The 26264-nt window shown below is 35.5% G+C and overlaps 3 non-coding genes across 3 annotated transcripts; all 3 read left to right on the top strand.

Moving 5' to 3' along the window:
• Positions 1-460: 460 nt before the first annotated feature.
• On the top strand, positions 461-581 carry LOC145060707 (U5 spliceosomal RNA). The gene has a single exon (XR_013686896.1). It is a non-coding gene; the product is annotated as a U5 spliceosomal RNA (small nuclear RNA).
• An 875-nt stretch (positions 582-1456) lies between these two features.
• LOC145060718 (U5 spliceosomal RNA) lies at positions 1457-1575 on the top strand. Its single transcript, XR_013686905.1, has one exon. It is a non-coding gene; the product is annotated as a U5 spliceosomal RNA (small nuclear RNA).
• Positions 1576-11178: 9603 nt separating this feature from the next.
• On the top strand, positions 11179-11297 carry LOC145060701 (U5 spliceosomal RNA). Its single transcript, XR_013686890.1, has one exon. It is a non-coding gene; the product is annotated as a U5 spliceosomal RNA (small nuclear RNA).
• Positions 11298-26264: the final 14967 nt, after the last annotated feature.

The following is a 26264-nucleotide window of genomic DNA, read 5'->3' as shown; positions in this document are numbered from 1 at the left end:
ACAGTAAAAGCCAATGTGTGAAGTCTAAATTCAAAGCTATTTAAAATCTTCGACAAGTGATATGAATAAATTGATTTAATGGCATATCATTATCCATTTTCACAAAACCTTTGTCAAAAAGTAAAACGTACTTACAATTTATCCTCTTCATTTACAACTCCAACTTTGTTTTCTTCACCAAAATATTATTTTCTTGGTCAACTAAAATTAAAATTTCACTTGATATCTTATTCTAATTAATAATAATTCCTTTCAAAACCTATATAGGAGCGCTTCCTATATTAAAGACAAATCAAAAACCAAGTAAAGAGAAGGGGAAAGAAAAGAAAAGAAAAGTGGAAGAAGGGTTTGAAAAAGAGGAATGCAAGTTTCTGGTTCATCCCACATAGGCTACTTAAACTAAACAGAAGCTATCAAATTCATTACTTAAATGAAGCAGCTGAGACATGAAGAGGCACGCAGCCATGTGGTGAGCACAAAGCGAACTATTCTTTCGCCTTTTACTAAAGAATACCGTGTGTTCTCCATATATAGTGGCATACTCCTATTTTTGGAGAGTCCTTTCATTTATTTGGAGGGCTCCAACAAATTTTTGAAGTTTAAATTTTCACTAGTTCTTGTTTGTTAACTGTCACTGATCAGGTCTAATGTAATCTGGCGCTAAACCTAAAGCTTGTAAAATTGTTGTCAAAAATACAAATGCAATGATAATCAAGATAGAAGTACAAAGGAGGAACTCATGTTGTTTGAGATAAAAGTCAGAAAGGTTACTGTTCATCTGCTTTTGACTTTTGAATGATGATTAAATGTTGAAATCTGAAAACCTGTTTGAGCAGTAAAAGACAATGTATGAAGTTTAAAATCAAAATTCAAAACCTTTTAGATTCTTTGACAAGCGGGATGAATAAAATGACTTAATGCACATCATTATCCATTTTCACAGAACATTTGTCCAAAAGTAAAACGAACTTTTACTTATTTATCTATTTCATTTACCATAATATGAAACTCTAACTTCATAATACTGCCGTTTTTCATCAAGAAAATATTCTTTTTTTTGGTCAACCAAATATCCTTTCCTTAAAAACCCATATATATGAACACTTCCTAAAAAACAGATCAAAAACCAAATCAAAGTAAGAGAAGGGGAAAAAGAAGAGAAAAGAGGGAGAAGGGTTTGGGGGCATCCCATATCTGCTACTTGAGTGAAGCAGAAGGTATCAAAGTCATTACTTAAAGCAAGAAGCTGGGATATGAGAAGGCAAACAGCCATGCGGTGGCATACAACTATTTTTGTAGAGTCTTTTCTTATTGAAGGGTTCCAACCAATTTTTAAAGTTCTAAATTTCACTAGCTTTTGTGTATCAATCACTACTCATGTCTCTTGACTGCTTACAACAAACTGAATGTTGAAACTTGTTACTTAAAGCATCAAGCTATGACATTGAAAGCCACACAGCCAAGCAATGAGCACAAAGCAAACTATTCTTTTGCCTTTTACTAAAGAATACAGTGTGCTCGCCATATATAGTTGCATACCTGTTTTTGGAAAGTCTCTTTCCTTTGTTGTAGGGCTCCAACCAATTTTAAAATCCCAAATTTCAATCTAACAAAATAATCCTACAAAACATTTGCCCAACAAGATTACCCCTACACCTTCATCTCTACAAAAACCTTAACCTGCCAATGGTAAAAAGATTTTGGTTGGATATTTTAAATAGTATTTTTTTTTTCAATAAGCTTGCATTAAGGATGCTCTCATTTAGGCTGACTTTTTTATTTACCGTAGTGGATAATTTTATTATAAAAATGGAGTCAATATTTTGTTATGACAATGCAGTGATAAACCAAAACTGGAGTTCACGGTAACAAACTCAAATCACATTCATCACATTCGTGGAATGAACTCAAACCACAAGTGCTTGCTTATTCATCGACAGATTAACAAATCACAAGTGCTTGCTTCGTTGACGGACTAACCTGGAAGTACTTTTTGGAAAAAATTTACAAACGGTTTGGTATAAAACAATAGATTCGCCAGCTAGAAGAAGATCATATCATACTTAAGGAATGGGGGACGAAGGTTGTAAAGTATAATACAAAGTTACACATTCCTCAAACTCATGGGCCTCATAGGGAGACTTGCTCTAGATGTGAGATTGAAGACAAACTAATTCATTTATGGATTACTGTAGAATTCCCAACCCGCAATATAAGAATTAACTACTCCAATTCAAATTGTTGGAGAACCTAAGAGATTTGAGGAGACCTTGGAAGGGAGGAACAAAGAAGAACTAAGTAACCAAGGCCGCAAGAGAAATGATGGTGGTAACTCAAGAGGAACCGTAGGTATCTTTTGTTTCAAATGTATATTAGAGAAGGGGTAAGCCTTCAACATATGTACTAACAAAACAAAATGTTTATGTTGTCGGTGTTAGCCGTATTTGTATTTCGAATAATACTATTATGTTGTATCTTAGATAAGAATAGTTTGTTTCCTAATTTATAGGTTTTCTTTGTATATATATGGTATTCCTTTCAATGAAAGTCTTTGACCTTTTCTAAAGAGTTTACATGGTATCAGAGCCACGATTCTATACCGGTCCTCTTTTGCCCTACTCTCATCGCCATCAAGCTACGACTTAACATCTGCCGTTGACCTGACTCCTATGTTTTCTTTTGTCTACCCTACTTTTTCTTTGTCATTTGAAATGACTTGAGACAAATCAACATCTTCTTCAAACCAAAATCGATTCACCTGTCTATATCGTGACCAACATTCATAACAAGGTCAAGGTACTAAATGGTCTTTTTACCCTGGTTATGAGCCAAATAGCTTAGACTTCTGGCTATGGGTCAAATAGCTTAGACTTCTGGTTATGGGTCATAATCCACTTAATAATTGGATGTTATTGATTTAATAGCGCGGGGATTTTTTCGGGCCAGTAGTTAGAGATTCAGTTAAGTGATTCATCAGCTAGAGGTGAGTTTCCTCACTATATTTAGCGAGTCGAAGGCACCAATGTTGGCCCATGGTTTATTACGATAGGATGCTAGATGTTTGCAGGACTCTTGCATGTGTTATGTGGTTGTATGCTTACCGAAGTCAGGCGGGGATCAATGACTATCATGTATGCTATTATCTTTGTGATTATCGCATGTGTTGTATGATTATAAGTTTATATGTTTATATTCATACCTGGCGGGGCCTAATGTTTGTCGGGGCCCGATGACTGACAGATCTATATACCAAGTCGGGTCGATAACGGGCGGGGCCCGTTATGTGTTTATTATATATGGTATGTGGTATTTTAGGGAGCTTACTAAGCTTTATGTTTACGGTTTTCATTTTATGTTTCAGACTTTTGGTTCAAAAGGGAAGAATCTGAGATGATTGCAGTGCACACACCACCTCGTTCTGCATTTTATGATTACTCTGACGTTACATGATGTATTGGACACACTTTGTTCTATCTTGATTTTATGATGATGTTTGGGTTACAGTTTTATTAATTTAAAAACAAAAAAATTTGGTCTTAATTTTTGAGACGTTACAAAAATAGTATGTTAAATGTATTCTTTTCGTGGAAAACCGAGTAAATGACCTCTAATTGTCCTCAAACTGTATATATAAGCTAATAGGAAGTAAATAAGCCTATGGGGATATCTAAATTTTAAAAATCTTATATGATACTTTGGTCATCTTGTTGACCTTCATCTTTATGTTATATAGGTGGTGTTTGAGAAGTGTTGATCTAATCAAAGGAACTAGAAGAGGACTAGTTAATCTACATTGGAGAACTAGGTGAGTACGTGTTGGCATTTTTCCCACTTTGGGGTACATGGAAAAATTATATTATGACATTGAAATACAATGTTTTGATAAGGAATGGTGTAATAAATAATTGGAAAGAGTATTTTGAAAGAATGCCTTGAAGGCAATAATGTTTTAAAAGCAAAGAATGTTTTTGAAAGAAATAATGTTTTGATAACGTGTTTGAAATATTAGAAGTATAGATGTTTTACTTTTGAAATGAGTGTTAAAGTAAGAAATTGTCACACCTCCAGTGCCATTGAAAGATGTGGGTTTCATGTTCATAAAATCTTTATAGGAACACGCCTTCTGGTGTCCGTGACCACCTTCCTAGTTTTGGTGTTGGGTACCACCTCCCGGCCCGCCAGAACCACCAGAGTTCATTTGTGACATTGCGACAGCCACAACAGCAGTAACGGCTGCCTGAAACATGGCAAAATCGAATTGGGAGGGAGGTGGTGGCGGAGGATTGTTGTTCTTTGAGCTGGGTCTTTTATTTGGAGGCATCTTGATCTAAAATGATAAGGAGAGAGAGGATGGTAAGTCCTCTGGATGTAATAAAGAGATATGAAACAAGAGATATCTCATTATGGCAGGTAGAGTGTTCTACTAAGCGATAAAACAGGAAAGACTTACTAAAGCAAGTAAACTATCGTTAAGGAAAGAATGAGTAGCAAAACTTGGAATGAATTTCTACAACATATTCGGCTCTGACTAAAATACTCCTATAGTATATGTTTTGTTGCGACGATGACTCGTTATTTGGATATTTGGTAAGTTTTAGGCCTGCTTTACACTACAGTCACTCCCAAGCACATGTTGGTCGTGTCTTGAATGAATATAGTTGATTAGGCTATATTGACCCTAGACACGACTACATAACTGCCCAGGTTTAATCGCAGTGCCCAACATCCAATTACTTTTGTTTTGTTCTACTCGTGGTTACTGATTCTGGTATGTAGGTATACTTGTACACTTGGAGTAAAAATACTTATATTTTTAAAGTATACTTTTAGTTCTGAGCACTTCGGCCCCTTAATGTTTATAGTTGTATACCATGTAAGGTTCGGTATACTTAGTTCACTATAAACAAAAGCTCTGATACCAATCTGTCACACCCCGAAACCGACGGCGGAAACGTTCCGGGGCGGAGGACGTCATGCGTAGTATCCCAACCAGTGTACATAGCAAGCATAGTAAACACAACCATTACATTACATAGAAATTCTTACATTTGTTTGAAAGCAAGTAATACATGTTTTATATATACATCAGTATAACAAAAGTATAGACGAGACTTCTATATGCACCGTCTTCTCCAAAAGTAAGCGAAATACCTGTCTAACGAGAACCTGAGAATACAAGCAGTTTTAAAATATCAACATAAAGCTGGTGAGTTCATAAGCGGTTGCTTTCTGGTGAAAGAAAATGTTCCTTTGATTTTATGAAAAGTTGTTTCCCAAGAAAATCCCATATTTTCTTATAAAAGAAGTTCAGTTATCCATTTGTTAAATAGTCTGTTTATGAAAAGTTAAGTTATCCCAGGAAAAACCCTTATTTTCCTTAAAAGTTAATGTTTGTTTATCAATCCGGAATGAAGTGTACAAGTATCTACCATACTTGTTTAGTTAGGCAAAGTTTCCTTGAAAGTCGGGTTAATCTTGATAAAGTACATTAGTTTTAACACGTATATAAAACTAATAAGTAGGTAGTGAACTAATTCCTAAGGGTATTGTTGATACCCTCTAGTAATCAAAACAGTTATTACTTTGAGGTTAGTTCACTAAGTTCATTATTTCTAAAAGTAAATCTCCATTATCTAAGTTGCGAGTTCTATAACCATACGATAAACTAGATATGGCTTGTAACGGGGGCCATATCGTTTTATGACTTTGTCACCCGTAGACCTGTCGGTCCCACTGTAGCTAGCAGCAAGGTGCGGGATAGTCACTCCCGTATAGATCTATACACACAAGTCACGTTCTCCCTCCAAGAGATTTTGGTTACAGGGTCAATCCTCCACTCGCGTATCTCTGTGGAGTGTTACCGAGGACATGTCTCCAATCTTAAGAATAACGAATTTACAAGTAATAATATGGAAAATCCAATTTTATGATTGGCGTGAATCCTTTTTGAAATATAAAATATAACATTTTATAATGAGTTTCACAAATTTCCTTGTTTTAGTTTGAAAACTAACTCTACAAGTTAATCTCTTAATCAGTTGGTAAAAACGGTTTTCTGTGTTAAAAGCGTACAGAACATATAAGTATTTCATATGAAATAATAAGTTTTGAGTACAAGTTCCCTTGTACTTTTGCTTGTATTCCCCCCCCCCCCTAAAAACATGAAAAACTCGGAAAAGGGTAGGGATATGAACTCACCTGACGTGGGTGTGCCGGGTAGGACGCTAGGTGTCAATTTAGGACTTGAACACACGAAAGGATCCTATGTAACATGAAGTGATACATAATTGTATCTAATTAGCTATTTAATCACTAATTAAGCAAGTAAATACACTCTAATGCATGGAAACACTTTATTCCAAGTGTTAGGAATAATACGAGTTGCATCTAAGGAGCGTATGGCCTTGTTAAGGAGTTTACTCTTCGAGTGTAAACCCTTAGGGGTGTTTACGGCCCAAAGACCATATCCCCATGAGTTTACAGCCATAAAATCATGGGTGGGGTGTTATTGGGTGCACAAAGGTCTTATATTGCACAAGGGAAGGTTCTAGGGTTGAATCAAAGGCTTAGGAAGTGATCAGGACTTGAAATGACCTTGGAAATGGGGTTTGCGGTTTATGAATGACCCTTGGTGAGTTTATTGCCGTAAACACATGAGTTTACGGCCGTAAACTCATGTTTGGCTCATTTTTGCATGGTTTTGTGCTTCAAATGAAGGGATACAAGGTTCTAGGCATTAATCCAAACTATAGGAGGTGTTTAAGGGCACTTTAACACCATGAAAAAGAGTTTACGGTCCATGAATGTGCTTCAACTGTAAAATCATGTTTACTCCCTTTATGACATGTTTTTGGGGTTTTAAGTTTATCCATGTAAGTTCCTAAGTCATAGCTAAGCATTAGAAGTGTTTTGGAAGGGTTTTGGGGCATCAAAACCCCCTTATGGGAGTTTACGGTTTTGGAGGGTGTTCCTCAACCATAAACACATGGTTTTTGGGGTATTTGGATGATTCAACCACGAATTTGCATGAATACAAAGCTAAACAACAAGCTAGGAAGGATTACTTACGATTTTGGAGCTTGAATGGGGTATTTCTTGACCAAAATCCAACTTGTAGAGAGAGAGAGTAGAGAGAGAAGGATATAAGGGCATGAAAAGGCTCATATGAAGGCCACTCATCCCTTATATAGGGTTTGAGTTTGTGGCCAAGTGAGGATCCACTCAATCCCGACGTTAAACGAAGTTTATGGTCCTACCCGATTAAATGATCGTAACCCGACTTGGTCGTAAACTAGAAACATTCCAAAGGAATATCGAGGGTGTTTCACGTGATTTTATTTCGTTTTGACACATATGAAAAACACAATATAATTCTTAATTGGTTTGCCTAATACAAAAGTTAACGGAAAGTTTCAATAAAAATAAATTTTATTAACGGAAATGGGTTACAGTGACGGAATAAGTTTCAGGTTGTCACAAAAATGTGTAAAGCATGGAAAGTAATGATAAGAAACGAAAGTAATGACAAGAATTGGAAAGTAAAGAAATAATGAAATTTGTCTGGGCCATAATGCATCGTAAGAGGTCTGGAGGAATCTACTAGGGTGATACCATGAGTAAAGAAAGAATGAAAGATGTCCGGGCCTTGGTGGATTGATTTGTTCTTTCCACCTCGGTTTAGACTTGGGGGTATCCTAAGTATAAACAAATTGGCAAAGTGTTAATACCAAAATTAGCCCTTGATAAAAGAGAAAGAAATGTAGAAAGGTGTCTTTTGAAATGAAATGATAGGATGTGAAATGATAAGATATGATATGATATTTGTGATACGTATGAAAAGAGTTCTCCTTGAAAATGTTTTATAGTATAAAACTATGTTTTGCAAAGATGAAATGTTTTTGATGAAATTATGATAAATGTTTTGGGTCATAAACCCACATAGCTCACGAGACATTATTGTCTTACGTAACTCTTTTATATGTCATGCATCTCACATTACAGTTAAGGAAGGAGGATGATAGATGAACGTTAGAAATCAATAGATAGAGAATAGAGTGGAAATTGTTAAGTTCCTTATTAATTGCATTAATGCAATTCTTATTTGCTTGCTATGGTTATAATGATGCTTAATGGTTATAAATGTTTTTGTGGGACCGAATTTTTATTAAATGTGGGTTAACACCCAAATGTTTTTAAAGCCGTAACATTTTAAAGTTGGAAAATTTTGGGGTGTTACATGGTTTTTGACATGTAATTAGTATTGGTCACTAAATTTCACCTAATGGTGATTTAGGTAGTCTGTGTTGCTGATTCGTTCGAGGCCACGAGTGTGTGGTTGTTCATCTTCTAATTCAGGTGAGTGTTCTCACTATATTGTGAGTGATATTGTATGTCCGGTGTTGTAGGTTGTGCGTATTGTTAGGGTACAATTATGTGATTAGTACTGGCTTTTCTTATATTGTGGTATGTATCGGACCCTAGGGAAGTTGGCCTTAAGCCTTTAGGCCCATTAGGAGGATAACTAAAAGGTTAATAGGTCAAATTGGAATAAGAGATTTGTGCATATAAGCCCATTGAGGTGTTGCTTGTGAGCTAGCTAGAAGTCTAGCACGTCAGGTTGGGATGATAACATCAAACATATATGCCCACTAAGGTGTTGACTATGAGTTGTTTGTATGTATGCATTGTATACATGATGTGATATATGATATATTGGAGAACTCACTAATCGTTCTGCCTACTCTCTTAAGTTAAATGTTTTTTAAATTGCTCCAACGACAAAGGGAAGGGCAGGGCTTGACTGCTACGCAAAGATATTTTGTTTATGTTTTGGGACTTCTACATACTTTGATACATTTTGATCGGGTTGGATTATATGATGATTGAACATTTTGGTACCTGGTGTTTTTTTAATGAAAAGTAGTTCTTGGAATGTTTTGATTATGCCTTTTAAAATTTTTTTTTTTAAATTTGGTACGTTAAGTGTTAAGATCCATTAATGAACAATGAAAGACATATTGAGTTTACTATAAAATATGAAAGAGGTTTTTTTTTATAAGATTATTTTCACATAAGCTAGAAGGCAACTAGCCATATCCCATAAAAGGAGACATATATGAATATATAGTTTCATATACAAATAAACAGCCGACAAATAAAGAAATCAAATTCCTCTTCTTTTAACCTAACATTATTGAACACTTTGCCATCTTTAATGACCACAATGCCTTCCTATAAAACTATATTTGAATTAGGCATGTTTGGTGACAAACTTAAAGGCTTTTTTTTAAACTATGAAGAACCAGTAATACCTATAAACAAATTTGATTCGCTTAATACATGTTCATTTATCATCTAGTAAACTTCAAACTACTATGAACCAGGGTGAGGTCATTGCTGATATTGAATACATTAGTGAAAGAAAGTTGAATGTGAAAGACGCACAATAGATGAAGGGAATCAAGGAGATGTGTGATAGAGAATATAGTTGGTATATGAAGCATGGTATTAATTTATTCGTAATTGGTAAGGGCATGGAGCGATGACTGTTGCCAAATTTCCTCATCGTCTTCTTCATCTTCGGTTATTATAAGGTGTGTCGATGCAGTGTCGTTAGGGAGAACGAGGAGTCATAAGCATACACATGGGATTTAGGTGCGTCGCTGCCCCCCTCATTTTTTTCTCATGTGGACTATAACTTAACTCTTTGTGCTAGTGGATCAAAAGCAATCCTAAATATGATATACCCATAAAAACCTTATGAAATCATAAGCCCCATTAAAACCTGTTGTACCAGGTTCTGTCCAACTTGCCCTAGGTTCGCGTCGGCCATGTCGTCATCATTTATAAGTTTTGAGGGGAGAATATTGGATGCAAAGCTTTCCATAAGGGATGACAAGAATGATTGGATTATTCCTTTTAATATGCGGAGAATATTCTCTTATGACTTGGACACACACTTATATATAGACGTATATGCATTTGTTGGAAGTGTTTACAGATTTAGTTCATAGAAAGTTGTTAATTGAAAGTTGAACTTAGATTTATATCTATTTCACTTTTGTACTTTCCTAAAAATAATTGAATGCAACTTTAACCCCGAAATCATATGTTGTAAATTATGTCGCTCTTAATTTCTGCATATAAAATTCTGGTTTTTTGTCGTGAAAATCTACATTATTTATAGTTAAAAGGCATTCGCTAAGTAATATTAAAATATTGTGATATTAAACAAACCAATTATCATGAACAAAGTTATTAACAAAAACAACCAAGTTTTTTGTGTTTTAAGGAAATAACAAATTAGTTCGGAATGGGGAATTCCGAATTCATTCCGAAACCAAGTTAATGTCACATCAAAGTACTTTTTTCTAACAAAAAAAAAATACATTTCGGACGGACATTCCAGCAAGACCATTTGAGATTACAGAAAAAAAAGTTTCGGAATATTTTGAAATTACAAGAACAATTCCGAAATCCAATACACAATTTTGGAATTTCGAGAAGATGGTTCGTTTGTCACTCAAATCCGACAAAATTCTAGAGAAACGTAACCGGTGGTAAGTAGATACGATAAAAGGACTTAAAATGTGATATTTAATTGAAAAACAATGATATTAGACATTTCGAAAGGATCATCATGAACATGGGTAGAGATATTTTTGGTGCAACTAAAAAAAAAAACACAAATTATATATTTTGATTAGTCCGAAGAAGCCATCCCGGCAGGACAAGTTGGTTATTTTCACAAATCACAAGCAAATTATCATTTTTGTTAACAACTCTATTCCTATTGGTTAGTTTAGTTAATATCCATATAATATTTATAATACTTATAGCGACAACTCGCAAAACACATAAGGCAAAAGGTTCAAATACATGTAAGCCTCGGTTTAGGATTAAGGAGCAGTCAAAACAGTTAAGGCAAAAGGTTCAAATACAGTTAAAACCAATCAAAATTTCAACTAGCACTAAATATTTTATTCTAATTATCCAATATCTAGGATTTACTTTTGAAACTTAAACAAAACAAAAACAAAATCAAAGTAAAACAAGATAGGAAGGGTTTAAAAAAGAGGAATGCAAAGTTCTAGTTCATCCCACATCAGCTGCTGGAATGAAACAGAATTTGTGAGAGTCATTACTTAAACCAAGCAGCTGAAGGGTGTAAGGGCACGCAGCCATGTGGTAAGCACAAAGCGAACTATTCTTTCGCCTTTTACTAAAGAATACCGTGTGCTTGCCATACACAGTGGTATACGCCTATTTTTGGAGAGACCTTTCTTTAATTGAAGGGCTCCAACCAATTTTTATTTCAAAATTCCACTATGTGTCAATTGATACAAGAAATGCAGTGATAATTTTAACAGAAACCCTGCATGTTTGGCTTTTTGAGCTTGTGACCAGAAACTATATCACAGAAAAAACCAACTGGATTTTGTTAATTTATTTATCTTTATAATATTAACTGTCCTGCCATATTTTGACTTTATAATACAAGAAAGGAGCTAATGCTGTTTGAGATAAAGTAAAAAAAGGTTAACAGATCATCTGTTTTTTAAAGGCTGGTAGGAATACCGGCACCACACACCACAATAAAGTGAGGTCCCAAAATGATTTCGGCGCGCCTTCTTCCTTTCCTCCCCAACGGCTACTTTTGGATTTTATTTTATTTCACACTATCTAATACTTTGTCACTCAAATAATACACTGCCTACTACTCATTTCACACAAACACTACACTTAATTTCTGCTACCAAAAATGAATTCAAACAACCTTTCCACCGATTTCACCCCAAGATTCAGGCGAAACAAGCCGCGTGCAAGTGGTTCAACAACCCGAGTCAAAATGTTTTCGTTTTTGATCTGTCAGTTTACCAACCACAACTTGATACCCCTATGTTTTAAACCCAAACAATTTCACTATTAACAAATACCACAATAATACTCTATGCCGCCCGTTAGCCCAACCTTATTCCACAAATTTTCTTCTCTCCTCGAATACATTTTGGTAAGCCAACCCCTGAACGAGCCGGAAATGGAATTTGTTCGGGAGAAGAACAAAAAAAGTTGCAATATGAAATTTCTAACAAAAAACATTGACCATTTTCGGGAGACGACCTCGTGAAGGTTTGGAGGACAAGAGAGGAAATTATAAAAATTTATTTCAATTAGAACTATTCTATATTGTTTTTATTGAATTGTCCTTTTTTACTACGTAATGATTTTTATTATTAAGTTAATGAAATATTCCTCTTTTATTATTTTAAATATTTAGAAACTTATTAAATTATAATTTTATATATTTAATAAAAAAAGAAAAACATGAGAGGTGGTTTGGGGGCATCCCATATCTGCTACTTGAATGAAACAGAAGGTATCAAAGTCATTACATAAAGCAAGAAGCTGGGATGTGAGAAGGCACCCAGCCATGCGGTGGCATACAGCTATTTTTGTAGAGTCTTTTCTTATTGAAAGGTTCCAACCAATTTTTAAAGTTTTAAATTTCACTAGCTTTTGTGTATCAATCACTTCTTTTTTAACGGCTAGACTTCAATTGAAACAACTAAAAGTTGGAATTACATGGTACAATACAATGGGTTTTCAACCCAAAAGTTCCAAATCATATTCCTACCCCATTTCGCTCTAATCCTAATCCATAAAAAGGCCAAAGCCTTGACATCATAGGCTAAAGCGAACGGACTCTTGACCTTAGTATTGGTGTTGAAGATCACGTCATTCCTATAATTCCATATAGTCCATAAAAATGCTCTAGATATCGCTTCTAAGGTGTCTAAATACCTATAGTTCCATATAGTCCAAAGCCTTGCCATCATAGGCTAAAGCTAACGGACTTTTGTGTATCAATCACTAGTCATGTCTCTTAGTTCCTATCGATGAGAGAGGTGAAGGGGGAAATGACATGATTACGATGTCAGGCAAAAAGTGCGAAGTGGTGAGAAGGTACACTCACTAAGCCTTACGCTTCGTTCCCGAATTCTACTTAAAGAGAGATATGGACGTATATGGAGGAAATGTGAGTGATGTCGAAGGAAAATCTTATACCCTGAATTTAATTGATGTAAGGAAAAGTAAAGGGAAGGAAAGGAGTTTAGAGCCATGTTTTAATTCTAAAATTTCCTCCCAAATTAGGCAGACTCTGGAAGAAACACAAAAACTTACAATTTTCCTTTTATTTCCTTTGAACTCAGGAACACGGAATAAGAAAATTTCTCCTTACCCTCCCTTTCTTCCTGCCAGTATTTTCTTTCTCTTTCCATTACTAAATTTACTAAAAACTCATGAACAAGGCATTAATGCTAAATGTGGAACTATGAAACATGTTTATACACAGTAAAAGCCAATGTGTGAACATAGAAGAAGTCAAAATTCAAAACTATTTAGAATCTTTGACAAGTGATATGAATAAATTGATTTAATGGCATATCATTATCCATTTAACAAAACCTTTGTCCAAAAGTAAAACGTACTTACCAATTTATCCTCTTCATTTACAACTCCAACTTTGTTTTTCTTCACCAAAATATTCTTTTTCTGGTCAACAATTATCTTTTACTTTGGTAGGGATATCTTTTAAATTAAACAATTAATTTAACCTAATCCCTTAAATCCCCTAGAATTCGAAATTATGGGATGGGATATTCAAAATCTTTAATTACCAAATTTAAACATTTAAAAGATAATTACAAGATATGACAATATCCAAATCCCTAAAATTTAGGATCTAATCATGGGGAAAGAGGCAATTTCGAAATTCTAGGGTTAGACAACCCTAAAATCGAAATCTTGGGGCCAAAGAAAAAGGTTTAGGAAATCTTACCAAAAATTTCGAAATCTAGGGTTTAGAAACCCTAATTTCGAAAATCAAGCCTCCAGGCTTTATTAGCCATAAACCCTAATATGTCAAGTTCATACATGTGAATAAAGCTAATTGAAAACAAAAAACCAATGGCTCTGATACCACTGATGGGGTTTATACAAACAATCCTATGTGTGCATGCAACCCTAGAGCTGGATCTATGTTTTCACTATTAGTTATACAACTTTATGAACACAAAAAGAAACCTGTCATGCTACTATTATTTTCGAAATTCATATATAAAAATAGAATACATAACTTTTGTTGTTATATAGCAATAACAACTAGTTATTAGAATTTCCTTAGCTCTTGAAAGCAAGTACCACAATTGTAGTACCTTTAATGGATCACAAACACACTAGGTGAAAGGATGAATATAGGAGAGAGGAGAGAAGGGTATATTGCCCTAGATTTCGTCCCTTTTAGGGTTTCCCAAGGCTTAGACGAAATCTTAGTGCTTTAGGGTGCTATTTATACTTAAGGCTAACTAGGGTTTCAAGGTGGAAACCCTAATCCCATAGCTTTGGGCCTAAGCAAGTCCATGAACTCCTTTCCTTAAGCCCTTGGACGAAAACTCCTAGATCCTTCTAGGATTTTCATTCAAGCCTTAATAAAGGTGATCAAATAGCCCAAAGTCTAAACTATCAAATAACTACAAAACAACCCCTGTACTTTTAATTAATTCCTTTAATCCCCAAAATTAATTCCTAATTAATTTCTGATTAAATACTAATTAATAATATGATTCCAAATTAATATATTATTCATATAATATATTAACAAATCATATTTATACTCCAATTTATTATTCTTAATAATAAACAAGCCTCTTCCTCAACAATCATCCTGTCTAGTCACCAGTGTGAAGGCAACCCAAAAGGACCATGCACAATCGGGTCAAGTACATACCACAACAGTCTCCCACTTGGATAAGTCTAATAACTATTCTGCATATAACCTCAGATCCTGATTAGCAATCATAGCTTTCAAAAGTCGCTGTCAACTCTGATCTTATCAGAAGCGTGTCCTTTAGATAAGGGATCATATATTCCTCCATTCTTGATATCGTATAGACTTGAGACATGGATTGTGATCATTCTCTCAATCTATGTTCTGTTTCCCGATTTCCGATTTATGACGACTGACAACAGACTACAATTGAACACATCAAATTAGTCCCGGCTTGGCCAAGCGCTTATGTGTCATCACTAAATCATCGAGGGGCCCACAGATATCTCTTTTATCCTACTTTGGATAAAAGGAACGAATAAACTTTGATTCAATGCTTGCTTGCACTCACTTACCGAATCACACACAACAATATGTTTTATGACACCAAGTTACTGGTGCGTTTACATATTATCAATGTGTAACCGATTCACAAGATACAACTCACACATCTCGGTTTCAAGAATATAAGTTATTATCGTCTCACCAATCACTCGTGATAAAATCCATGAAGTGATCCAAGTGAGCGTGGGTTTAATCCAATGCTCAAATCATATTCATAAGAACTCATGAATGTTGCAGCAAACATTTGCTTATGTCTAATACACTTTAGACAATCCACACACCAATTCATGACAATCTTCATTCATACTACTTCCAACATATGAACGACTGTGGTCCGTTCGAATAATTTGATTGTTCTGAACCAATTTAATTATTTAGGAAGTCAAAACATGCAAAGTGAAACACAAGAATAATACTAATCCCGTATGGCCCCAAACTCTGGGTATAAATAAAACATTTTATTTAATCACCATATTGATTACTCATTATTTGTTGTTTCGGGTAATCAACTTCTTACTTGAATTATTACTACACTTGCTCGATGCTCTCAGCATGCACACAATGTTTACCTACGATCCTTACTTTGTGAAATAGATCAAATGAACACATTTCCAATCATACTCATTTCACAACTCCCAATCCTTATCATAAGTATAAGAATATCAAATTCTTGTTACTTATGCTAGATTCTAACATTTTATGCAATGATTCTTTCGTAAAGTCATAGCTCAAAATCATCAAGACTTGGCCAATCTCTATCAGAAACAATTCTATAGATATGATGTCTCCCACTCAAAGTACATTCCTTTGAACATCCTTCTTGCATAAAAGTTTATAATCTAGACATAGATTCTCAATATCCAACTCCCAATATGGAAACATTTCCATATTTTTCATATGACAACTCATTCTTAATAGAATCTTATCTATTCATAATAATGTCGATAAGGTCCATCCAATACCATACTTCCAACTACTCACAAGTAACCAATCTTCAACGAACTTTGGATCATCCTTTGATAGTTGTTTAATTATCTTAGTCAAAACCGATTATTGTCGTTTTTTCCTCTTAATGCGCTAGACATTTGGAAAATTTTAGAATGTTCAAATATTATAGCATTTGCAATCGATCCTATACCCGAAGTGTATAGGACATGATGCATAATGTCTTACATAAAGATCTGATACTTTATCAATCTTCTGCCATAAAATTTTATGTGTCACGTTCTTACAATTCGAACTATGAAGAGGGATACCGTAATCATAATCGAAATTTAAGAACACACTATGTATCCTTTGACTAAATTTATTAAAATTTCTCAATCTAAGCTTTAGATTTTGAAACGAAGTACAATATTCTCTCCCTTAATTATAGCAAAACAACTTTTCAACCCTTTACGACTTTGCAAAGTATAACTCTTGTTTTCTATAATTAATATTGCTAACTTGCAATACTTGCCATAATAATCATACAAGCATAACATTTATGCTCCCACTATCATGATGATTATTATCATATAAGCATAACACTTATGCTCCCACTAGCTTTGATATGTATTCAGAAAACAACTTAACTTCCATAAAACAATACCTATTGAATTTCTTAAGTTCATATTTCTAATACCTAATGCTTTGATAATCCTTTGTCTAAGCTTCTCAAACTTATACACCTTTGCCTTAGATAGCTCATATGTGTGTCGAAACAATTCAGACTAATTGCCAAATCTCACAATTCGAATCATGGAAAGGGATACCGTAACCATAATCGAATTTGAGAATGCAATTTTCACAATCAATATCTTCTTAAAATCTCTCTTAGTGAAAGCATTTCCTCACAGTCATCTTCATGAAGGAGGGAATCTTATGACACTTAGATTTTAATGGTGTATGTGTTCCTATCCATGCGAATTTGTCCAAAACCAAAGTTTGCGACAAATCCAAACTCATATGGACCGAACTTTCTCAATCTTGATTTCTTGCCTTATGGTAACACGAGTGCCCACCATGTCTTCCAAGTAGTTAAGCAGCTCATCCTTTCCTATCAATGTACTTTTCATTGATCAAGGTGCTTGCCTTTTATGCGTTCAAATGAGAACTCATAGAACTCACATGCATAATTAACTCAATTGGAACGGCACAGAAACAAGATAGTGTCAACACGATAGGTTGTGAACCTCAAGTCGTGTGCTAGTGATGATCGATAAGGTTTATTCTTGATTAGCTCTTGAACTTTTCAAGACCATTAAGACTCCCACTGACTCCTCGACATATAAGATTCTCTTGTCAATAAACATTTCTCGACAAACAAATATTCAAGAGTTAGTGTAGCTTTTATCAAGACAAAACACTTCACAAAATTGGTCCTAGTTGGTCTTTGTCTTATCCAAGACATCACAACTTTCCACATTTGATGAATGTTATAAACCTTATTAAGACTTGTCACTCAATGTCACAATCTTAACTCTAAGACTTGTTTTTGGAACGAAGTATGATTGACTTCTTGATTTAACCATTTCTTCAATTCTTGATTCCTCTTCTCACACATACAATTGTACTAAGACTCATTTAGAGGATCAATTGAGATATGGTTCTTAATCATTAATACCTATCATAAAACATAATAAAATGTACTCTCCCTTCTTCTTAGAATAGAGAAACTTTTATCTTTCTGCCTACTTGATTCTTCTTATCCGTTCTGCTATTGATTGAGACTCTTTCAATCAACTCAGAATTACACTTAATCTTATAAGTATAATCATATTTACTAAACCTTTAGTAAATCATGACGAATATCTTTGTCACTCTTGTGGTGGACTTGATCAATACATAACTTTGTGTACTCGATCTCCTAGTCCTTCACTTGACATTTTGTCAACGAATTAGTCTAATTTCCAAATATAGAATTTCTCATTCATCATGCAACCAAGTTGCATGATTCCAAGTCTCTGTCCAATTGAAACTTGGGTGATGAGAAACTCTCCCTATTTGGAATATTCTTGACATTTCCACAAGTAACATAATCCATTATTGCTAATAAATGAAACATTCAAACATCAATTTTTCATACACGCCATTGCAAGGATAAATAAATAATATAAAATCAAAATTTATTTTATTGCGGAAAAAATTGTCCTTACAATGCAATTCAATTGAAAACTATGTTAATACATATTTCATAGCAATCTATTCTAACTCCAAGTAGTAGCTCAAAATTCTAATCTTCAAGCAATGCAATCGAAATCAATTTCTTCATGATTAGATTCAGCTCACTTCTTCCCTTAAGCTTCCTCTCTTTTCTTCGATCCTCTAAAACATCAAAATGTAATCTTATTACATCATGTATTAAGAATCTAGAATCGTAACTTAAAAGAGTTAGTCAATGGATTTTACCTGAAGTAGAGCCATGCATCTTGACTCTCCCATCTCTTAGATTTCTCAGGTAGTTAGGGCAGCTTCGTCTCCAATGCCCCTTCTCTTGGTAATAAAAGCAAATGGGCTCTTTTGGAATGGCACAAGGAACTATCTCAGAATTTACCTTTTCTGGATCTCCAATGTCACCATTTTCAATGTCCATTGAACTTTGGGAGTTTGATTCACCAGAAAAATTTGCTCGACCAGCTCGCCAAATCATTTCTGATTCAGCAGCTATAAGCAAATAGGTCAAATCAATGAGGGTCACGTCATGATCATATAGTACTCTCTAACAAACTCACTATATGATTCAGGAAGCGACTGAAGAACCCAGTTAACAGCCAACTTACCTGAAATCTTGACACCTGATAGTTAGTTTTGTTTACTTCTTTTTATAGTTTATTTTAGCATATTTCATTCATAATTTAGATAATTTCCATGCATATTTTCCATTTTGTTATTTTATGACTATTTCGGGTACTTTCGAATCTTGTGAGCATAATTGCAGGTTTTCGGGTCTAGCAGAGCGGGAGTGTTCGGGACGTATGGGAAGCGATGAGATTTGATAGGCAAAAATGATGTTAGGCTTGGTGACTGTGGAGATTGTGCATGGAGCGAGCTTGATGGTTATTTGAAGGCTTGGAGAGAAATAAACATTTAAATTTGCAAGATGCGGGAGTATATTCAAGCATGCATAGATTATTAATCGGGCGAGTTTACGAGCTATGAATCATTTGGAGAAGCCAAATTGGGCTTAAATTGAAGAAAACTTGAAGAAAAATGGGCTAGGAGCTGATTGGGCTCGCACTGGGCCAAGTGGGCTAAGCTATGGAGGCCCAAAACCTCAAAGATGCTACATTCAGGGACCACCCGCGCAACAACACGCGGGTCGCGCAACCTCCTGCAGGGGTAATTTCGGAAATCCATTTGGAAGGCTATTTGAGGAAGGTTGGTGCCCATCTTTTGGAGACTCTTGGACATCCGATTTTTGAAGATTCTCTCTGGAGTTTTGGAGACTTTTGAAGGCCAAGAACCCTTGAAGAACATCATATTTTTACCTCTTGATTCTTGCTTAATGTTTGGTACAATTTTCTCTAACTTTGTTTCTTTGGGTTTAGCCATGCTTGGCTAAACTAATCTTGGTTGACTTTTGGTTAATCCTTTGAACTTTTGTTGTATGTTGAAGAATCTATGAACATGTTTTTAAATCTTTATGGGAATGTTTTGTGTTTTAACATCTTATCACTACTTGTATGTTTTAGTTCATGAGTTTAAATGTGTTTGTGGTGATTAGTTGGCTAATTTCTTGATTAAGTAAAGGATCCTCAAATTAGCAAGCAACAAATGATTTTTGTGTTGTTTTTGCTTCACACAATCATAAAAACATTTCCTCCAACATGGTGGTGAAAGCATTTGACCCCTCTTGGATTTGGTGACTTTTTGGTTCTTAATGCTAGTTGACTTTCACTAATTACATGCTATTTGGAATTAGTGACTTTGACTAAGGAAATTGTTATGAGCTTCTCTAGCCATTTCAACAATTAAGAAAAGTCTAGGTAATCTCAAGCTCCTTGGATTACTATAGCCAAATTAAGGATTTAAATCAAAGTATTGCACCATTGGATTCTAATGATATGTTCATCAAAAGTCAAAGTGAGGAAACTTTAAGTCAACCATCTCTCCCTCATTGATTTTACATCAAACTCTTATTTTTGTTGCATTTGTCTATTTAAATCATAGTTAATTCTAGTTTGTTTCAAATATTTCAAAACAACAAAACCCCCCATTTTATTTTTATTGTCATTTTACAAGTATTTTTACAAAAAGATTTTTCATAGAGTTATAAATTGAACCAATCTCCGTGGATTCGATCCCTTTACCACTATACACTATTTTAGTGTGTAATATTTAGGGTTATTATTTGTGTTGGCCTCGACAACCACCAAATTTTTGGCGTCGTTGCCGGGGATTGGTTTTGATTTAATCAGTTTGTTTCTCTATGCCTACATCTCATTGTGCAGGTACTCTAATTTAAAACCCCGAAATTAAAAAAAAAAAGTATGATTTGGAAATGAACACTCCTTGCACTGAAGACCAACTTTCTGAGCTAGCTCAGTTAGTTATGATGATTGAAAGTGACCAAAGTGTGCAGTCCACACCTCTTTTTTGTGATTTTTGTGCCCAAAATGGACATCATTCCGACATGTGTCCATATTTACAAGGAGAATGGGAAGAAGTGCAAGATAAGGGAAACTACTACCGGTCAAACCAATGGAGTTATGATAAGCCTCAACATGATCAATGGTGGGACAACAACCAAGTTGGGGAAAATAACCATTACCAAAATCCATACCAAACATGGGGAAATAACCAATACCAACCAACTCCACTGTTCCTAGAACCCTATCCTTACCCTCCTCAACAAACTGAAACGCCAAGCATGTCCTTAGAGGACATTATGAAAAGCATTGCCACTTCTACCCAAATTTTCCAGGAAACAACTCAAGCTAGCCTCAAAAGCTTAGAGCAACAAATAACACAAATTGCTCAATCATTGAGTATAGTGGAAGCTCAACACAAATTACCATCTGAAGAGAGCCCATGTCATAACGCATGTTGCATTCCTTTGAAAGATGAGAAAACTTTTTATGGCTCAAGAGTGTTATATGAAGAAGAGGAAGAAGAAGTAGAAGTGGAAGAAGTTATCAAAAAGGAAGAAGAAATTAAGAATGTTGTCAATGAAACTATAAACGAAGTAATAAGGGTTAACGAAAGAGAGATTGAGCCACCCACTACCAATGAGAAACTAACTCTAGTGGTAGAACAACCACAAGATCCGGAAACGATAAATCTGTCGAACCCTTCAAAGGATACCTATCCCAAGAAAGAAGACGCCCAACCGGTCACCTACTCAAAAACCATGTCCAAGAGTTTAGAAAAGAAGGAAGAGTTGGTCATCTTAATGAACAAGTACAAGAAAGAATATGGTTGGATGATTGCTATTATCAAAGGTCTGAGTCCGGTATGGTTCTCCCGTAAAAAGAAAGTCAAATACAAGAAAAGAGTCCCAATGGAGGTGTGGAAATTAAAAAATGTCGACACGGGGAAAATTTACAAGGTTAATGGACATCGATTGAAGCCATTCAATGAATTTTTTGATTCAAATGTCCAAGATATTGTCCATTTGGACGCCCCAAAGTGTTAAAGTGAAGTTTGGAGGCGTCTCGCCAAAGACGTTAAAGAAGGGCACTTTTGGAAAGCATTGTGTTTTCGTGTTTTTAATTTGAATAAATGAGTTTGGAAGATATTTTTGGGATTCAAAAGAGTTGTTTTTTGAAGAAATCAAGAGTTTCTAGGTGTTTGGGGCTGTCCGAAGCAAGAACGGGTGAAAAAACGAAGAAAAATGAAGCGAAAATGAAGATCAGGATCAGCGGGTTGCGCGACCCGCGTGCTGTTGCGCGGGTGGGTTGCGCGGCTAGGTGTGATGAAGCGACATTGGCCCAAGACTTAACTGCAAGGTCTGCGCGACCCGCGTGCTACTCTGCGCGACCCACGCACTGTGCTGGGCAATTTGGGCTATTTTTGGCTATTATTTGACCAGGTGTTAACCAAAGGTTTTAATGAGTTGAGCTTTTGACTTTTTGTGACCAACATTGACCGAAATTGACCCTTTTTGACCCATAGATTAAAATGTTCAGCTTCCCTTCTTCTTCATTTAATCATCTTGACCTCCCACTTCATTCCTCTTATATAACCTTCCAGCAACCACCTCACCGGAAAATTCATGATTTTCGGAGTTCTACTGGTCGTAATTTCACGAAACCACCGCCACAAACATCTCTCGTCATCCAATCCTCCGATTTAGGTCATTTTTGCCCTTACCTTAAGCATTGAGGACAATGCTTGTTCTTAAGCTTGGGGTGGGGCATTTCATTTTCCTTTTATATTTTTTTTCATGCATTTTTAATTAGATTGCATAACATTTTAGATTTAAGCTAATTTTCATTCATTTTTTTTAAAATCCAAAAAGATTTTATTTTTTTTTCTTTTTCACCTTTTATATTTTTGCATAACATTTAGCTTAGGCATTAACATTCATGCATTTTTGTTGTCTGTTTATTCTCACCCCTGGATGCCATGGAATAGGTTCACAGTTATTGTATCATTATTGGTCCAGGATCTTGTTGTTATCTCACCCATCGAACGGGGACCATTAGCTGCAGTTTGGGATCTCATACTTGGGATCAGATGCTGGTAGCTTAAAGGGGTAAGTGATCATGGACAGGTAGTTTTCATGAAGAATTATGCATACAATACTAATGACTGTAGGATATACTATAGCAATGGATGTCTTAGCCTTGCGGTCACTACCGCCGAGAGGATCACACTTGATCATGTTTGAACCGTTAGGATGAAGCACTAGTGCTTGTCCCCGAGTAGAATCCATATCCGGTCTCTTTACATCACCATATCTTTTTGCGATTTTCTTAGGATTTTAGAGAAGTCTTTTAGTCCGCATGTGGACATTTTCATTATTTTTGAAAAAAAAATCACAAATTTGAAGAGGAGCTTACATTATATCTTTATGCTCCACACATGGTCATTTTCTCGCTTAGACCATTCGGATTATATTACTACTCTTTCGGTTCCACTTACACACTTTAGGAACCAAATTTTGAGTCAAAGGGTTGTTATTACATTACCTTCAAGTAAAAAAAAAAAAAAAAAAAAAAAAAAAAAAGAGGCAGGCAAATTCCCAGCTGCAGAAATCTGAGAAGGGTGACCGGTTCAATTATTGAACTAAATCTTCCAACATTTTGGTCACCGAACGTTTGATATTCGTTTATTTAGGTATGTTTTATTGTATATAGATCGAATTGTTTTTCGCAAATTGGTGATGTTAGGGAGACTGTCGAGTCAGATACTACGGGAGGTTTGGGCCAACACCAAGTGATCTGATTCCTACAACGGTGCCCGAGCGATTAAACCTAGTTACACATGAGAGAAACCGGCAAACGTGAGATCAGAGTGTACATTTAAAGAAGAGCTCCACCCGAGCCCATCCAGCTGCTTTCTCCCTACTACAGATATTCTTCATTGTATGCATGTTCCATTGAGGCTGCGACTGCTCATCCCTCCTTACTCACCTAAAGGAGTTATCCTGGCTGTGGTTTATGGTACCATTGTCATCGGATGAAAAATTCGTGAGGTAATAGCAAGATCAATTTTGACCATGTTGACTAACGGTGATCAGGTTCTGCGGCTCTATCCATTCTTTTTATTTTCTCGAGGATAGTTCATATCCCAAGTTCATTTTAGTCTTGTCTTACTTGAGGACAAGTAAGGTTTAAGCTTGGGGTGATTTGATAGTTAGTTTTGTTTACTTCTTTTTATAGTTTATTTTAGCATATTTCATTCATAATTTAGATAATTTCCATGCATATTTTCCATTTTGTTATTTTATGACTATTTCGGGTACTTTCGAATCTTGTGAGCATAATTGCAGGTTTTCGGGTCTAGCGGAGCGGGAGTGTTCGGGACGTATGGGAAGCGATGAGATTTGATAGGCAAAAATGATGTTAGGCTTGGTGACTGTGGAGATTGTGCATGGAGCGAGCTTGATGGTTATTTGAAGGCTTGGAGAGAAATAAACATTTAAATTTGCAAGATGCGGGAGTATATTCAAGCATGCATAGATTATTAATCGGGCGAGTTTACGAGCTATGAATCATTTGGAGAAGCCAAATTGGGCTTAAATTGAAGAAAACTTGAAGAAAAATGGGCTAGGAGCTGATTGGGCTCGCACTGGGCCAAGTGGGCTAAGCTATGGAGGCCCAAAACCTCAAAGATGCTACATTCAGGGACCACCCGCGCAACAGCACGCGGGTCGCGCAACCTCCTGCAGGGGTAATTTCGAAAATCCATTTGGAAGGCTATTTGAGGAAGGTTGGTGCCCATCTTTTGGAGACTCTTGGACATCCGATTTTTGAAGATTCTCTCTGGAGTTTTGGAGACTTTTGAAGGCCAAGAACCCTTGAAGAACATCATATTTTTACCTCTTGATTCTTGCTTAATGTTTGGTACAATTTTCTCTAACTTTGTTTCTTTGGGTTTAGCCATGCTTGGCTAAACTAATCTTGGTTGACTTTTGGTTAATCCTTTGAACTTTTGTTGTATGTTGAAGAATCTATGAACATGTTTTTAAATCTTTATGGGAATGTTTTGTGTTTTAACATCTTATCACTACTTGTATGTTTTAGTTCATGAGTTTAAATGTGTTTGTGGTGATTAGTTGGCTAATTTCTTGATTAAGTAAAGGATCCTCAAATTAGCAAGCAACAAATGATTTTTGTGTTGTTTTTGCTTCACACAATCATAAAAACATTTCCTCCAACATGGTGGTGAAAGCATTTGACCCCTCTTGGATTTGGTGACTTTTTGGTTCTTAATGCTAGTTGACTTTCACTAATTACATGCTATTTGGAATTAGTGACTTTGACTAAGGAAATTGTTATGAGCTTCTCTAGCCATTTCAACAATTAAGAAAAGTCTAGGTAATCTCAAGCTCCTTGGATTACTATAGCCAAATTAAGGATTTAAATCAAAGTATTGCACCATTGGATTCTAATGATATGTTCATCAAAAGTCAAAGTGAGGAAACTTTAAGTCAACCATCTCTCCCTCATTGATTTTACATCAAACTCTTATTTTTGTTGCATTTGTCTATTTAAATCATAGTTAATTCTAGTTTGTTTCAAATATTTCAAAACAACAAAACCCCCCATTTTATTTTTATTGTCATTTTACAAGTATTTTTACAAAAAGATTTTTCATAGAGTTATAAATTGAACCAATCTCCGTGGATTCGATACCTTTACCACTATACACTATTTTAGTGTGTAATATTTAGGGTTATTATTTGTGTTGGCCTCGACAACCACCAACACCCAACATCCTTAACCTATCGATGTGTGACTTCATCTCTAAGACGTGTACACACACAGGTTTCCCATGTTTACTTGCCAAAAGGGCTTGAGTGAGCTTGAACTTTTCAAGCCTTCGAACTTGTGGGTTAGGAAGAATAATTGGAGAAGGTGGAGATAGTGAAGCATGATCTCTTGTTCCTCGATCATATCGTGGAATATCATCTTCTTTTGGAAAGCTTGTTCCATGGGATTTGGGAAGACCATGATTGTCATAACTAGACATCTACAAAACGGGAGAAAATTCAAGTTAAGTTGATTAGAATCCTTGATGTGACACCCAAATGAAACATCGAGGCTAGGATCCAACACAATACTCTACAACCTAGAAGAGGGATGCGGTAATCCAGTTGCAGAATATTTGAAGGTAGGTAAATGACGATTTACCAATTTCCACCATGAAAAACGAAAAAGAAATTTAATTTTTAAATGTATTAAAAATTCCTAGATCTTTTGAGATTCATTGAACTTTTCAATGGCATGTTTAAATCTCGATATGCCCCTCGATTTGTGACTGGGATGCCGAGGATCACAAAACAGGGTGTGAATAACCATGCAAACTTACATGGTGCCCCTAATGTTACAGTCACCTATTCGATGTGCCGGTTAACCACACACGCTCCACCGAACTATGACAAACATTGAGTCACCCTTTGCTACCTTTGCTTAGAACCATTCAGTGTGTCGGTTAACCACAC

This window comes from Lactuca serriola, chromosome 6, assembly GCF_051521515.1.
Source record: "Lactuca serriola cultivar US96UC23 chromosome 6, Lser_US96UC23_V15, whole genome shotgun sequence".
In the NCBI taxonomy this organism is placed as follows: domain Eukaryota; kingdom Viridiplantae; phylum Streptophyta; class Magnoliopsida; order Asterales; family Asteraceae; genus Lactuca; species Lactuca serriola.
This window is presented reverse-complemented; position numbering and strand designations above follow the sequence as displayed.